Raw genomic sequence first — 18,432 nt, 5'->3', positions numbered from 1 at the left:
CAAGCAGATTTCATTGATTAGCAGTTCTTCACCCAGAAAATTGCCCCTATTATGGGATAATTACAAACCTATCTGATGGGGTTTAATCTATAATGGTGATTGATGACAATGATAATGATGGTGGTGGTGGTGGGTGATGATGTTGATGATGATACAATGTTGGAATGATAAACAATGCCAAATGTGTAGCAGACTCTAAAGAACCAAGATCCAAAGACTGACCACATTTGCAACTAGCAGTGACCACCACTGACAACTCTTTGCCCTTAGCAGCTTTCAGCCTTGGCAGTCACACTTTGTACTAAATTAAGATGTTCTCAAGCTGAGTGATGGAGTGTAGCATCACTGGAAATCAGACCCCCAGGTGCTGGAAGCCACTGGAGCCTGGCACATAAGCAGAGCCACTTGGCAGTACAACGTCCCCCTCGGGAAGCAGACTGGAAGCGAAATAAATGAACCTGACAGTGTATGCTATTGCCAAGCATGAAAGTGTTTTCCATAAGCAATCACTTGCAAGACAGCAAGAGAATTCTGTCCTCTAGAGAAAAAGGTCCCCAGTGAGATGGTTAGAACCTCCTGTGGCTCTTCGGGTCTTCCCAAGTAGATCTTCGATGCCACAATGTAGCATCCTTCACCTTCACCTTATTGACATCAGAGCTGACTCACCTCTAAACCAATAGTAACTGTCACATACCCCTTACCCCTGCATCATCCAAACTTTTTTCCGTCTCCCACAGAGAGGTTAATCCAGTTCCCTCTTCTGGCCCTCTTGAGAAGTTTAATGCAGGACCTCTCATATCATTCAAGGACCTTCCACACCTCTATCCATCCCAAATCTTCATGGAATAGTATGTACTCCTCTAAAAAGACTGACATCCTATAATTCATAAAGGCAACCTAATTATTTGTAAGTCATTTGACCACAGTCAATTTCAAATTGGCTATGAACCCTCATTCATTTTTTTCATCCTTTTAGTACAGAGTTGGACTGTGAAGAAAGCTGATCGCCGAAGAATTGATGCCTTTGAACTGTGGTGCTGGAGAAGACTCTTGAGAGTCCCTTGGACTGCAAGGAGATCCAACCAGTCCATTCTAAAGGAGATCAATCCTGGGTGTTCATTGGAAGGACTGATGCTAAAGCTGAAACTACAATACTTTGGCCACCTCATGCGACGAGTTGACTCACTGGAAAAGACTCTGATGCTGGGAAAGGTTGGGGGCAGGAGGAGATGGCTGGATGGCATCACCGACTCTGTGGACATGAGTTTGAGTGAACTCCAGGAGTTGGTGATGGACAGGGAGGCCTGGCGTGCTGTGATTCACGGGGTCGCGGAGAGTTGGACACGACTGAGCGACTGAACTGAACTGAACTGATTCATTGTCTACTGTGTGCAGAGCTCCAACATGTCAGGAATTGAGAGTTCAAACTATGTCAGGTTTACCAGCGTAGCACACTACCAAATCATGATGTGGCACACAGCAACATTCAACAAACACTTGCTGAATAGAGTAATAAGAGGGTTCAGAGAAATTTAGCATAAGACTTGTGCCTCTAGGAGCTTGCAAAAATTGTCCTGCTGTGTAAAACTGTAGAAAGGGGTCACTCAGATCCCTCCCAACTCTAAACTTCTAGAATTCATGACTCTAAGTCTTGGTTAGAGGTCAGGTAGATAGGTAGGTAGGTAGATAGATAAGCCTATATATCAAAAAGATGACAGTGCAGAAGATGTCACAAAGCATTCAATAGTAAGGCCCATAGAAGAGACAAGGATAAAAAGTACTGGAAGTGACCAGAGGAGAGAGAGATCCTGATGGCCTGGGAAAGGAAGTTAGAGAAGGATTTAAGGAGGAGATGGGACTTGAATGAGACCTTGAGGCAAAAAAAAAAAAAAAAAGAAGCTAAAAGTAATGCAACTGTTCTATTTACTTATCACATATCTTAACAAACATTCAGCATTATTTACTGAGCACCTAATATATCCCAGGCACTCTTCAGATGCTTGGGACACACAATGAACAAAATGGACAAACTCCAAGTCCTCATGGAGCTCCCATTCTTATGCGGAGAGCAGGTAACATACAAAGTATATTTAGTGGGCTGGATGGTGCTATGGAGAAAAATAAAGCAGGGAGCAGGGATGGATGTTTAGAATAGAATAGAGGTGATTATCTTAAATAAAGTGATCAGGAGGGTCTTACTGAGAACACAATATTTGAGTAACTATCTGAAGGAAGTAAGGGAGTAAGACTTGCAGATGAAGAGCATTGCCAACAGAGAGAACAGTGAGGAAAAAGGTCTTGAGGTAGAATGTGCCTAGTATGTATGAGGGACAGAAAAGAGGTGACTTGTCTGGAGCTGAGAGAGGGAGGCGGAGACTAATCAAAGATAAGGTCCAAGAAGCAACACGGGCCAGATGAAGAGGGTCTTATAGTCTGTCACGGAGACCTTTGAACCTCAGGTTGACCCATTAGCTACCTGTCATCCATTCTCCTTTGCAAAGGACAGAACTGAAGCTCAAGGAGCTGATGCAACTTGCCCAGGATTAAACAGAAACAGCTAGCAGAGCCTATCTCACCCCTTCTCCTTCACTTGAGCCCACCGTTCCCTCTCTATGCACCTGAATGTACATGCTCTCACACGCCACATTCACAAACACACACACACAGAGTCATACCCACACCCACCCCACTGCTTTCAGTCCTCCAAAACACCAAGCTCTTCCCCACTCACAATTGCTGTTCCCTCTGAGAGGAATGCTCTTCTCCCTGCTCTGCATCTGACCAGTGCATCTCTAGGGCCTTGGTTCAAATGTAAGGACTTCAGAGAAACCTTTCCTCACCCTCCAATGTAAATTGCCCCATCCCATACCTTCTTTCTCAAAGCCCATAGTCTTACCTCCTTTTGTAATTGCATATTTATTTGTGGCTTGGTTTAAATTCTTCCCTTCTCCCAAGCTGAATTTCTACGCTTTGCCTAGCTGAGTGCCTGGTTCATAGGAGGTGCTCAATAAACATGCACCAAATCAATAAAAAGACCAAAAATGTAAAGAAGACGAAATAGGGAGAAGCCAGAGAGGTTTCCAGGCACCTCTAGGAAAGAAAAACCAATGGCTTCAGTGAGGGGGTTTGGGGATCTCGGTGGACTGGATCCTTTCTCCTTGATTTTGGGGTGAAACACTACAGCCCTTCTCTGGCTGCTCCACAATCTAATACAGTCATCCCATGACTTATCTCCCACCACCGCAGCAGCCTCTGGCATGAATGTTATTTGGAGTATTTAGAAAATGCTAAGGTTTATTTTTAAATGCAATTAGGACCTGTCTCTTGCTTTCTGGACAATCACATGTGCATCTCAGAGATACAAAATACAATCATTCAGCACTCTAAAACCAACTCTTTTTATCTTGTCTTTACAACAAACTTACTAAGGTGATTTAGAGCAAATGATAACCATCCCTGCATGACTGATAGAAAAACTGAGACTTGGGGGGTGATTAAATGCACCATCTGAGTCCCAATAGCTGGTTACAGAGTCAAGGGCTGGTGCATTTAAACCATACAGCAGCTCCGTCCACCCTACCATCCCACCTCCCACTATAAATAACAAATACCTCTCCCATGCAAATAATTCAGATAGTCTCCTCAACAGAAGACTATTCTAGAAAAAAAGGAGCCACTGCCTTCTTGATCTAGTGTTTTATGTGGTGGCAGGGCAACCAATCGTTCTAACTAGGCCACAGGAAGCTTGTTTCTCTTTAAGAACCCATTAGCAAGCTGGCAAAATCTCATCCTATTACTATGTAAATAAAGAAGGATAAATTTCCCAACCTTAGCTTCCCAGGGTTGGACCGAAGCTCTCCCCCCTGCACATTTTTGATAACCTGCTCATTCTGGAATACCTCACAATTAAAGACAGCGTGCCCTGAAAGTCAATAATTCATCGTGGATGGAGAAAAAGGAATGAGATAATTAACATTCTCTGGCTGGCTTTGGCTGGGAAATAGCTTAGTAAGCACAAGGACATTTTTTGGGCTATTTCCATCACGAGGGTAGAATAAATAAGATGGATCCTTTTGCTCTCTGATCCTGAAGGATCCATGTCAGGCTGATTGGCCCCAGGGCTTGGTTGAGCTGGGTTCAGACTCTCCACCTATGGTAAAGAAAGATGACCAGCAAATGTAGCCCCGGGGGCAGGGGTTGGGGGTTATTGGAGGCAAGCAGAGGATGTCTGCAAGCTTATTTTCCTTAAGCCTCTAGTCCACACCCCAAGCTTCAATTTTTCAGTGAACTGCTCTCTGATCTCCAATTTTTTTTTTCTCCTCTGATCTCCTTTATCAAGTCTAGTCATTTCACCGAGACTTCCTTAGTTTTCCCTTCTATGAAAGGGGTTGATAATGCATAGCAGACAGGGTTAATGAGAATTGAAACATCATTAGGAGCCCCTGGTGGCTCAGATGATAAAGAGTCTGCCTGCATTGCAGGAGACCTGGGTTCAATCCTTGGGTCAGGAAGATCCCCTGGAGAAGGAAATGGCAACCCACTCCAGTATTCTTGCCTGGAGAATCCCATGGATGGAGGAGCCTGGCAGGTTACAGTCCATGGGGTCACAAAAAGTCGGACACGACTGAGCGACTTCACTTTATCATTATCAGCATCACTAACCTTTATGAATCACTTATAATGTGTCAGGTTTTACGATGTGCTAAATGTAGTTCATTTGCATTATTATATTTGATCCCATTCTTGAAACCCTAAGCAAAATAAGTTAGAAATAGATTTTTTTAAAAGTTCTGTTTCACACAGTGGGAAATAAACTAATGAAACACATAACCCCCAGGGGGATGGTGCAGGCAGTTGGAGAGGGTTTGGGTGTATTTATGCATGACAGAGCCATAAATGGGTGCTGGGATATACCTAACCTTTATGGTTGACGTCAGGACAGAAACGGTCTCTCTGTCTCTTAAACCAAGGTCAAGAGTGAGTACAGCACGACTGTGCCCTCTGGGTGCTATCCCATGGGACCTCTGTTGGCAGCAGAGTGTCAGTATGAGTGGACCATGGGTCTGCCCCAGTATGGCAATTCCTATATTTTATGGTGTTATGACTCTTAAGATAAAAAAAAAAATTTAGCCATTACTTTGGTTTCTATGCTGATCCACTGACCACTAGCCCAGTCTGTTCCCTCTGAATTCTATTTTCTTGGTCTGAGTAGTAGCATTTTGGTGGCAGTTCATTATAGCAAGTCAGAAAGGAATTGTCCTAAAATGTTGGAATGCTTTCACCAGCACATGGAAAACTGTCCCCTGTATGATCCTTACTTACAAACCTTCACACCCCCACTACTGTCTTTGCCTCCTTCCCTGATGGAAGGATCATCCTCCTTCAATCTAAGGATAATCCCTCTGGCACTTTGGACCCCACACCCAGCACATACCTCCTGAGAGAACTGACTAGTTCATAAACTCTCCCTCTGTCCTTCATCTTCAGCCATCCCCCAGCTCCCTAGCTGGCTCCTTCCTAGAAGCAACTAAACTTACAGCTCTCTCTCATCTTAAAAAAAAATAAAGTCCTCTTTTGATGCCCCCTCCTTTTCTAGCTATTATCCTATCTCTTTCCCCATCAAAACCAATGATCTAAGAAACCTGTCTCTGCTAATGTCTTCAATTCCTCACCCCCCACTATTTCTTCCTGCAGGCAGATGGGTTCCGCCTCTGAAACTGCTCTCACCAAGACTCTGCTCTTGATGATCAGATCTAGCAAGCTTGCTCTGTGATGATGCACAAGAAGGGTTTCCTTCCTGAAACTCTACTCCCATCACTAGATTTCCTCACATTTCTCCAGGTCCTCTTTCTCACTTTCCTTCAAGGGTTCCCCCTGAATTGAGCTTTTTCCAGGCTGTCCTCACCTCTCACTCAATGCTGTCTTACTGGAGGATCCAATGCTATAGTCCAGTCCATTTGCCAGTGATTCTCCATTATGTTCAATTCCCCATCTCAGATTTTCTCTCCTCAACTTCTATCCATTCCTATCTGGATATCCCATCAGCCTCTTGCATTGGTTTCCTATTGCTGCTGTAACAAATTTTCACAAATATAATAGTTTAAAGCACACAGGTTTATTATTAATACCTTAAAATTCTAGATGTCAGAAATCCAAAATCAGTCTCAGTGGGCTAAAATCAAGGTGTCTGCAGAGGTGTGTCCCTTCTGGAGGATCCAGGGGAGAATCTGTTTTCTTAGCTTTTAATCGTCTATAGCTGTCTGGACCTTGGCATATGACTCTGAATCACTTCAGCTTCTGCTTCTCTGGCCATATCTCCTGCGACTCTGATGCTCCTACCTTGCTCTTATAAGGACCTTGTGATAGCATTGGATCCACCCAGATATTCCAGCATAATCCATCTCAAAATCCCTAACTTACCAACTGACTGACCTGCTACTGATCACAATTTTTTTTAATTTGTTTTTAATTAAAGGATAATTGCTTTACAATATCGTGTTGGTGTCTGCCACACAACATGAATCAACCACAAGTATACATATGTCCCCTCCCTCTTTTTTTTTGTAATTAATTTATTTTTTATTGGAGGCAAATTATTTTACAATATTATATTGGTTGGTTTTGCCATACATTGACATGAATCTTGAACCTCCCTCCGAACACAGATATTTGAATGAGCCCAACCAAGACCAGAAGAACCAACCAGCTAACTCCAAGACTCATAAGGTAAATGAATGCTTGTTGAAGCCACTGAGTTTAGGGGTGATTTGTTATGCAGAATTATTTTGGTAATAACTAATACACCTGACTTCCAGATTAGGTTAGGTGCCTTTTTTCTGTGTTTCCACATCAAACTTGGTGTACCCCATCATAGCTCAGTAGGTGTCCTACTATATTGCAGTTGTCTGATCACTGTTTTTGCTGCTAGCACATATTGTCCATGAGATCAGGGTCTGTATTTAATTCATCCTCAACTTTGTTATCTCAGTGCCTATCACAGTAGCTGGCACACAGAAGACCCTCAATAAATATCTGATAAAGAAATCGTAGCAAAGAAACTATCACTATTTTTTTTTCATCTCACTATGGTTGAGTTGGCAGTTATAATTTACAAATGCTTTTATTTATTAATCAGAATGAATAAGCCCTCCTCCAAACCCTTAACCCCCCCAAAAGAAAGAGATCAAGTATTCAGTCTAGATGCAAGGAATAGATTGTACAACAACAGGGGAAAGCATTTACAAAGATAAGAAAAGTTGTAGTGAGCCTGCCAGATAAATGTGTTTAACAAATACAGAGCTTCATGAGAATAGGCTGTTAGTACAACTGGGCTTTACTCCCAACTCAACTGCTTATTAGTGGATTTATCCTTGCAGGAATTAAATCACCTTGCCAAACCTCAGTTTCCTCCTCTTTAAAATGGAGAAAGTAGTACCAACTTCGTAAGTTTGTTGAATAGATGGACATCCTGTAATGTTAGCCTGGCCAAGAAACAAGGAGGATGGGTAAAGAGGATGTCAGCAACAATTATAAAAATTTAACACATAAGCTCCCCTGATTCTGACAACCCTGGGGATTTTAATGATGAATTTTCAGGTAAAATGTTGACCGGGGTGGTGATGAACGAATACAGGGTAAATCCAATCGTCTGATATCTTCGATTTGGACACAGGAATGATGGATCCCTAGTGTCCTCAAGGTCCCACAATGTGATCCTGCTTCAATTCTGGGTTCTAGATATCTTTCTTTTTTTTATTTGTTTAGGAGCACAGGCTCTAGGCACATGAGCTTCAGTAGTTGCAGCGCATAGACTCAAAAGTTGCAGCTCGCAGGCTCTAGAATGTAGCCTTAGTTGCTCCACAGCATATGGAATCTTCCCAAACCAGGGATTGAACCCGTGTCTTCTGCACTGGCAGATGGAATCCTAACCTCTGGACCACCAGGGAAGTCCCTCTAGCTGTCTTTCAATAAAAACTTATGGGGAAGTTGCCCCCATAGGCCTCAGTTTCCCTATATCAGTTTTATAAAAAATGAGGCTGCTTAACAGGAAGAGCCCTACTAGCCCTTCTAGTAAAATAACCCATAGCGGGTCCTTGGACGGGCTCACTTGATGTCCTCTTCAACCTCACTCTACTGTGTCAAAGCTGGAAAGCTAAAATCGATGCTTTTCAGACTCCCTTGTAGCTAAGATTCAGATGTGTTTTAAGTTAGACCCATTAGATATATGTGCATAATGCTTTGATCTGGAAGTGAACGAAGGAGAGAGACAGAGTCAGAGATGTGCATTTTGCCAGTGGATGGTAGCATACTTCTAGAGTCAGTGGCCATGGGGGCAGTTTCTCATTTTGCAGCTCTGTTGGAGGTCCACTTCTATCCTATCATTTGCAGAGTTGTGTTCTAGTCAGCCCACCCAATAATTATATGAACTATTTAATAATAATCCTCTAAGAACAAGAATAGTAATAAACATTGTTGATCTATTTATTAATAAACCTCCTTCTATTTTTTCTTAATTGGAGGATAATTGCTTTACAGTGTTGTGTTACTTTCTGCTATGAATCAGCATGAATCAGCTATGTGTATACATGTATCCCCTCCCTCTAAAGCCTCCCTCCCACCACCCCATGCCACCCTCTACATCATTACAGGGCACTGAACTAAGCTCCTTGTGCTATGCTGCTGCCAAGTCACTTCAGTCGTGTCCAACTCTGTGTGACCTCATAGACGGCAGCCCACCAGGCTCCCCCATCCCTGGGATTCTCCAGGTAAGAACACTGGAGTGGGTTGCCATTTCCTTCTCCAATGCGTGAAAGTGAAAAGTGAAAGTGAAGTCACTCAGTCGTGTCCAACTCTTGGCAACCCCATGGACTGCAGCCTACCAGGCTCCTCCACCCATGGGATTTTCCAGGCAAGAGTACTGGAGTGGGTTACCATTGCCTTCTCTGAGGTGTTTACCTGGGGGAACTCAAATGCATCCCTCTCTATTCCACAGACGTTTCCGAGCCCTGCTCCACAGAACACAGTGGCAGAGGGAACAGAATGAGGGTTACAGAGGTGACCACGGTAACTTAATTCATTCACCAAGTAGTAAGTAAGCACCTACTCTGTTCCAGGTGGGCAAGGTAACCATGACTGACTCCTGCCCTCGTGGAGCCCACACCACCTTGGGAAGATGGGCGAACAAGGTAGGAGAAGTGCCACATCAAGTGCCAAGGGACACAACACTGAAAGGGAGCACAGAATCTAACCCAGGTCCCTAGTGAAGCAACCTTGAGGCCAAGTCCTAGGGGATAACTGGAAGTTAAGCAAATGGACAGGAGGTGGGAAAGGTCAGAGAGCATGTGCCTAAGCCCAGAAATGTGGGCGATCACGCTGAGTTTGAAGAACTGAAAAGCGTTCGGTATACAAGCAGCAACGAGGACAAAGGAGCGACAGGGATGAGAAATAGGAAATAAGAGCCAGGGTGGGAAGGGAAACTTCCGAAGGACTTGGGGCTCAGCCAGAGGACGGACAAACTAACAACTTGGCACACAGTAAGTTTCTTTTACAAAGAGCAGAGTCGTATCAGTTCTATTTGTGCCAAAGAGGGCAGAAAAAAATCCCATGCTGATGGGAAAGGGACACTATGGAAGGCTTCTTGGGGGAGGAGGCATTTAAGCTGTGCCTGGTTGATAGACTTTCTGTTGAAAGGGGAAGGGGAGAGAGAAAGAGGAACCATCTTGGAAATAGGATGGATGATGTAGAACCTCATCCAGCTCTTTACAGACCCTCTGGAGAGGGCTAACTCAGCATGATCCTGCTAGGCTTAAATGCCTGTGGGAGGTCTAGGTTGTGAATGAAGTAGCCCACAACGACACCATGAAAGCGTAAGACACAGACCTGTTCCTTAAAAGGCTACCATTCATTGGTACCAGCAACTAGTAAACAAAATCATTTAAGTCTTCAACAGAATGTATGGCGCACCTATTATATATGTGGCAGGTTCTGTATTAGGCACTAGAAATTTAGTGAGAACAAAAAAGGATATGGGCTACCTTCATGGAGACTAATTCTGGAAGGGAAAATATTAATGCAACAAAAGAGACCTAAATAAATGAATAAGACCCATGAATGAGTATGTGGTTCTATGAAAAGGCAGATTTCCCAGGTAGCATTAGTGGTAAAGAACCCACCTGTCAATGCAGGAGATGTAAGAGACATGAATTCAATCCCTGTGTTGGGGAGATCCTGGAGGAGGGCATGGCAACCCACTCCAGTATTCTTGCCTGGAGAATGCCCTGGACAGAGGAGCCTGGTGGGCTACAGTTCACAGGATTGCAAAGAGTCGGACACGACTCACACATTTACACACATGTACACACGTGCTATGAAAAAGCAGGAGGGAATTGCTGTCTCCTGGAGAGCCCAGGCAAAAATCTTTATGGTGTTACAATTGAGACAAGAGTCTGAAGGATAGATACGTAACAAGACAGAGAAGGGAGGGAGAGTGTTCTAGGCAGAGGAACCAGTGTGTGCAAACCTCTCCGAGAGGAAGATTAGGGTGACTGGGATGGAGAATCAGGGGAGCTTGAGACAAAATAAGAGGCTGGTCAGCAGGGTCTGATGAACCAACATAATGATTGTGGAGTGTATCCTAGCATCAGTGGAGGTCGCTGAAGTGTGTATAACATGGACAAAACTGTAGCAACACACCCCAAGAGTTCTGGGTGTGCCGAGAACCAGAGGGGAAACAGACCCACCACTCACTGACCTCACAGAAGTATTCACCTGACCTCATTCAACTTTGACAATGATGCTGAAAGTTTCTAGTCCAGTGTCTCGAAGAGAAACCTGAGGCTCAAAGAAGTTAAATGACTTGCCTATGTCCACAGGTTGTTAAGACAGTTGTTAAGACAGTCCAAATGATAGTCTCTATAATCCGTAATTTTTCTAATAGTAATGAATGTAGTCTCCCAGAAGAATGGCCAGAAGTTAGTACAAAGTAGGACTTGGATAGCCAGAAGGGAAGTAAAAAGGCTCTCCCCCTAAGGGGAATCAGCAACATAGAGATGAAACAAAGAATGGCCTAAAAGAGAAGCAACGCAGGAACTTCCTGCACAGAACATAAAGAAGGGAAAAAAAGACTAGAAGGAAATGTACAAAGAGTTTGCTCACAGAAGCTTACCTCCAAGGGTTAAGGGTAATTTCTATTGTTTAATTTTTGCTTGACTGTGTTTTCTTAATTTCCCGTAATGAAAATTTGCTTCTTGCCTAAACAGGGGAAGTTCTAGCAGTTATATTTTCAGGGGATCATGTAAGTTCTCCCAGGAAGTTACTATATCATCTTTATTATTTCATCCTCCTGTGGATGGAGGATGAACTGCCTGGCACATAGTTGGTGCTCAGTAGCATAAGTTAAAGGATAAAGTAGTGGAGATAGGATTAAGGATGGCAGAGGGCCAAGTCTGGTGTTTTGTTCTGAAACAATTTTCTGGTCCTCATGTCAAAAATCAATTAGCCTCATAACAAACTGTTGAAACTGTTAATTTACCTGCAGTCATCTTCATGGCACAGACTGACCATACCATCAACATATGCCAGTCACAGCCAACAAATGCCTCAGCAAGTTTTAACTGAGCTCTTTCAATGTACTCAGCCCACATAGAGTCTATTGTGGAATAGATACAAGAGCCGTATAAACCGGGGCTGCTTGCCAGAGCAAATATTTTGGTGCTGAGTGATTTGGCTGCATCCAAGCAGGCAAGAAGGCAATGGCAAGCCACTCCAGTACTCTTGCCTAGAAAATCCCATGGATGGAGGAGCCTGGTGGGCTGCAGTCCATGGGGTCGCTGGGGGTCGGACACGACTGAGCGGCTTCACTTTCACTTTTCACTTTCATGCATTGGAGAAGGAAATAGCAACCCACTCCAGTGTTCTTGCCTGGAGAATCCCAGGGACGGGGGAGCCTGGTGGGCTGCCGTCTATGGGGTCACACAGAGTCAGACACGACTGAAGTGACTTAACAGCAGCAGCAGCAGCAAGCAGGCGAAACCTGAGAACACTCGCTCACAAGGCTGTCTCTTCTAACCAAATGGCACCACGTACTATGATGGTATAATATTAGGTTCTTAATCATGGAAACACTGGCATCTGCTTCGGTGGAAGCTCCCTCCCAGATGGCGCGTCCCACTGTTTTTGTCGTCTGGAACAGTGTGAGGTTTCTTAAATGGTTTTAAGCTTCCAAGTCATCTTCCACATAATGGCAGCCTGTTAATTAAGTGGTCCCTTTGTGATTGCATTTGATAAATATGAGATGAGAAGGGTTTATCAAGATGTGAAGAAGAAAGGAAGGCAAAGCAACAGGGAAGAGCTCTTGTGGGCAGAAAGGCCTTTGTGTAGGCATCTTCCAGTGGGCTTCAAGGGACTTGGGGGTGGCTTAGGATATGCAGAAAGGAGAAGGCTGGGATTCATAAGCAGAGCTGCCGTCTGTACCCAGTAGACATCCAGCCACATGCAAATGGTATGTGAGTTCATTGTGGCAGCCACACTTAGCCCATCTCTCTCGACAGAGGCAGGCTGGGAGGTGGAAGCTTTCCAGATCTTTGAGTCGAGTGATTCCAACCACTTGCCCATGTGCAATTGTCAGCTACGCTGCCAGGCGCCGTTTTGACTCTAGTTGTCAAGATTCGGGAAGTGCAGCTCCAAAAAAGGTATCTGCTTTGGAAGCAGTGTTCTGTATTCTTGGAGCAGCAGATGACTGGTGACAACACACAATTAAATATAAATGCTCGGCCCAAGAACTCAACTTGGAGGGTTGGTGAAGTTTCAGGTCTGACTTGTTCAACTTGGCCTACTCCAAAGACCAGGCAAGGTTCTCCAAAATCAGCACTCCAGGGAATTGGGCCTAATGATAAGTGGAGGCTTCAGTTGCACATAGATCTCCTTCAGCCACCCTCCTGCCTTCAGGCAGAAATACATCAGCTGCAGGCTAGAGAAAAGGATCTGTGATACCTAATGACTTCCTTGTCCTGTCTACTGGTTCAGTCTTAGTTCAGCTATTCATGCAAAGATTATCTATGAGGTGTCTTCTAGGAAGAAGACATATATCTGGGGATATAAAGACTGTGCTGCTGTGCTCCTGCCCTTAGCAACTTACAGTCAAGCAAGCTCATGATTCTGTGAGTGCGTGAGGGCAAAGTCTTTCCCTATGTTTTTATACTCCCAACACCTACCCCTACCCTGCTTCCCTGGTGGCTCAGATGGTAAAGAATCTGCCTGCAGTGTGGGAAACCTGGATACCACCCCTGGGCCGGGAAGATCCCCTGGAGAAGGGGATTGGTACCCATTCCAGTATTCTTGCCTGGAGAATCCCATGGGTAGAGGATTATGGTGGGGTACAGTCCCTGGGGTCACAGAGTCAGATATGACTGTCAGTAACACTAACTTCTACCCCAGTTCCCATGGCATAGGAGTTGCTTAATAAGTGCTTGCTGAATGACTGCACGAATGAACACTATTTCCCACTCCCTCCTGTAGTTAATATTGTTTTATATCTTTCCGAACTTTCACCTCCGACACTCGGTATTACTTATTTTTTGGCTTTTGTGGTTATGGAGAACAGCTGTTTCTTAACTTCTGCACTCTAATGCCTGGAAATTGTTAATAATTCAACTTTTGGCCATCACCCCTCCAGTTCCCTCTGGTCTTTCCCTGGTGTCAGCATCTGCTCTTGGTCACCTGAAATAAGAAAAATAATTTGTTTTGGCATCTAGTGATCCTTTACAGTTAGCAAAGGTTTTCACTTGTTAAGTATGATTTCAAGAACTGTGAGAGAACCCCTAAAAAACCCCAATATCACCCTGGCTGTACCCACCCAAATACCACCCCTAACCCACCCCCCCTTAACCTCAAAGTCCAACATCAGCAGATTTAAACTCTCATTCCATGTTAAAATAAGATTTAGAGACTTCCTCCTCTAAAACAAGCATCACATTGACAATCACATTTTTTTTTAACACAGTAGAGTAAACTATACCAGATCCTGTACTGAAGGTGAATTATAACCCAGTGGAAAGAAAGCTAGAAAAGCACAGGCAAGTCCAGATAATTGACCCCAACCAGACCTGCCCAGCCACAAATCTCTGAACCATAGCAGAGATGTTCAGCAGTTTTTTTATTGATGTTCAACATGTTTTTATTGTTGCTATTGTTATTACAGCAACAACTACTACTATTACCATTAGTATGTTTCTACTATCTAAACACGAGCCCAGCAAATTTCAGCTTCCTTTGTGACATATGAGCTCAACTGTCAATTATGTTTTTACATCTTTTCACGACTGGGCTGTTCCTTTTGTTTTTACTCACTTTAAGTGTCAACAGATGTTCTCTTAAAATATTCACAAACTATCAAAGGGAAAGGTTTTGATGTCTAGTTAACTTAAATAGAACTGGAACCAAGAAGGAAGGATTTCTTTGGGGGTAATAAGCACAAGACAGAGTTGTGGTCTAAGAGAGACACTTATGTCTTTGTCTCTGAACCTGTTTCTTCTCCTTCCCAAGTTGTGGCGACCCTCAGTGCAGTGGCTGGTCTTCAGTATTGGAAGACTTTGTGAAAACTGGTTCCAGTGGTGAGCCCATAACATCCTGCACTCTGAGATTGCCTGACTTGTTCTTCACTATGGCAGCACCCACCCCGCCCCCCCCAGGATGGCTGTCTCCATGTCACACTGCCCCATGTAGAAAAAAATTGATAAGAGGCTTTCCCACTGGTCAGGTGCTCCCGCCTCCTATCCATTACCCAGTCTATTTGCCTGGCTTCTGAGCTCCTGCCATCCAAATTCCAAGTAGTTCTTGACTCCTCATGTCTGATCTGCTTGGATTTCTCTCTTCCAGATGTTCCTTTGATACACACTGCCCCTCTTCCTGATTCCCCCTAACTTCCTACCTAGTCTCTGTAAGCCACCATGACCATGTCTCCCCCAACAGAAGAAACACAGAGCCATACCTTCCCCAGCATCTCCTGGAAATGAGATGCTGGAGAAGATTCTTGACAGTCCCTTGGACTGAAAGGAGATCAAACCAGTAATACTAAAAGAAATCAACCCTGGATATTCTTTGGAAGGATGGATGCTGAAGCTGATTTTCCAGTACTTTGGCCACCTGCTGTGAAGAGCCAACTCATTGGAAAAAAAACCATGATGCTGGGAAAGATTGAGGGCAGGAGGAGAAGTGGGCGACAGAGTATGAGATGGTTGGATGGCATCTCCAGCTCAATGGACATGAGTTTTAGCAAACTGTAGGAGATAGTGAAGGACAGGGAAGCCTGGCACACTGCAGTCCAAGGGCTTGCAAAGAGTCAGACACAACTTAGCGACTGAACAACAGCAATGATAAAAAACCAGTCTGGCTGAAAACTGCTGGACAAGAAATAGGTCATAACTTTTCACAAACAGAGCCTTGTTCTTTCTTATTATCCAGTCCAGGGCCAAAGCTCTTCCTCACATGATCACTGAGGCTTCTTTAGTCCTGACCAACCTTCCTGGTAAGATGGAAGACACTAAAAATGGTAAATACATAGAAGAAGTGGAGTTTTGACTTCCCCCCTCTGCCTTGCTCAAAGGGACACAATTTTCTCCAGAAATATGAAAGAGAATTTTTTTTAATAGACTTTGTTTTTAGAGCAGTTTTTGGTTCACAGCAAAGTTGAGCAGAAACACAGAGTTCCCATGTATACCCTACCCCGACATATGCATAGCCTCCTCAACTATATACATCCCACACCAGAGTGGAACATTTGTTGCAGTTGATGAACTTGCATTAATACACCATTATCATCAAAGTCCATAGTTTACATTAGGGCTGATTCCTGGTGTTGTGCATTCTATGAGTTTTAACAAATGTATACTAACACATCTGCCATTACTGTATAATGTGGAACAGTTTCACAGCCCTAAATATTCTCTGTGCTTTACCTATTCGTCCTTCCATCCCCTGTGATCCCTGGCAACCACTGATCCTTTCACTGTCTCTATTGCTTTGCCTTTTCCACCACATCGTATAATTAGAATCATACAATAAGTAGCCTTTTCCTATTGGCCTCTTTCACTTAATAACATGCATTTGAGTTTCTCCATGTATTTTCATGGATGGATAGTGATAGTCCATTGTCTGGATGTATCACAGTTTATGGATCCCTTCACATGAAAGGCATCTTGTTTCCACTTTTTGGCAAATATGAATAAAGTTGCTATAAACAAACATTCATGGAGAATATTGTTTTTAATTGTATTTCTAATCGATGATTTCTAGATGAACGAGGATGAGTCACAACAAACATATGTGACTCAGTAAGTAGGATACATAGCCAACCCAATGCTTCCCAAACACCTGCCCCCTCAAGTTGTCTGTAGATAAATCTCTCAAGGAGCTTGTAGAAGTCAGATTTCTTTTTCTTTATTTTTATTATTGGCATATAATTGCTTTATAATGCTGTTAGTTTCTGCTGTACAACAACATGTATCGACCATAAGTATACATATATCCCCTCCCTCATGAGCCTCCCTGCCACATTCCAACCCTCTAGTACATCATCACAGAGCACGGAGCTGAGTTCCCTGTGCTACACAGCAGCTTCCTACTAGTTAGTTATTTTACAGAGGACCGCCTGTGTTGCTGGGAACAGGTATTCACCTGCTCTCCCAGTTGTCTCACCCTCCCTTTCCTCCTCTCCACAGTGTACTCCACATGTCCGTTCTCTATGGGAGACATAGACTCCCACTCCCAAAGTCTGATTCAGTCAGAAGGGGAAATCACCAAGTAGAACAAACATAGGATTAACCTCCAAAAGGAAAGAAACAATGGAAAGTTAAAATATCATTTGCACCAAAGAGGATTATTGTGTACATTGAGGAGTTTGGAAACTAATAACCAAAACTCATCTGATGGAGACATTTTGTTCTTCTCTGAACCTCTTGGGGGAAATGACATGGTGGCTAAAAGAATTGTTGATATGCACTATCCTCTCCCATTAAAAGGAGCTAAAAAAGCCCTGGGCACCAAGATGTGAACTATTTCCTTCAGGGTAGAATGGAGCCACTAAAAATAGCCTTGGAAAATAAGGAGTTGTAGAGGTTCAACAAGGAAAACAAATCAGAAATAAATTTGGCACCAAGAAAGAAAGGAGGAGAAGGAGACGAACTCTCACAAGAAATAAGGGAGAAAGAGGCTATTAGCTTGAGTACATAAAAACAGGTACATTTTTCCCACCCACAGAGCTGCTGGCTGGCATTCCTGCAGCGTAAATCAGTCCTTCCAGAGGGGAGGAAGATGAGTCAGGATCAGCCAGGATAGGCTAGGTTAGTCCAGGGTAACAAACAACCCCTCAAATCTCAGGGCTTCAAAAAGCACGGGGTTTTTTTTTCTCATTCGTACCATCTGTCCAGTGTGGGTGGGTTTGGTGGGTTTACAGTCTCTCCCTGTAATCGGTCAGGGACCCAGGCTGATAAAGGCGTCATCTCCCCGTGTGCTTCCAGGATCATTATAGAGGTCGGGGGTGTTGCACTGTTGGGCACTGACAACTGAGTGCACCAACCTGCAAACGATGCATAGCATCTTCACTGATGTTTCACTGGCCAGAGCGTCACATCGCCCTGCTTGTGTTGAAGTGGGATAAGGAAGTGAAGAAATATCATGTGTCCAGGAGGAAGAAAATGAGAAAAAGTGTAAACAACACTGCTGGCCACTGACAGAGGAGCCTGGTGGGCTACAGTCCATGGGGTCACAAAGAGTCGGGAGCAGGCTTATCGAATGTCCTTGAGTGTGTACTGAGCCTCATTTCCTCCCTGCAAGAAAAAGGACAGTGTAGTGGTGAACAGCTGAGGCCCTGGAGTCAGGCCAACCCCTACCAGCTGTGTGACCTTGGGCAAATTATTAATCTCTCTGGACCTCACTTTCCTCAGCTGTCTAAGGTAGATGACAGTAGCACCTACATCATGGGGTTATTGTGAGGATTAAATAAGAACATATGAGAAAAAAGCTTCAGGCCAGAGCAGCTTAAACTAGTCTGTGCCGGCAAAAACTCAGGGAGCTTGTTTACCTGCATTTCTGATTCAGAAGTCTTCCTTGAGGTCTGAGATCTTGCATTCCCAACAAGCTCCCAGTGATGCCTATGTTGCTGGTTCATGGACCACCCCTGAGTAGCAAGGATTTTAGAGCAAACGGTGTTCAGACGTGGTAGATTATTTTTCAAACTGGACTAAGGGATTCCAAAGGTTCTGCTGCCCCTGCCCTTGATGAGTGGAAATTACAGCTGCTTGTTGGTAAAAGTTTCTGTGTCTGATGCTTCCAGAGACAAATGTTCCTTAAAGGCTGATGGAGCAGGTGTTAGAATCAGTAGGCCTGGGTTGGTATTCAAATTCTGCTACTCAGCATTTCTGTGGTTTGCGTGAGTTA

This window comes from Moschus berezovskii, chromosome 8 (assembly GCF_049115385.1).
Source record: "Moschus berezovskii isolate FMDL1 chromosome 8, NW_MosBer_1.0, whole genome shotgun sequence".
Classification (NCBI taxonomy): Eukaryota; Metazoa; Chordata; class Mammalia; order Artiodactyla; family Moschidae; genus Moschus; species Moschus berezovskii.
This window is presented reverse-complemented; position numbering follows the sequence as displayed.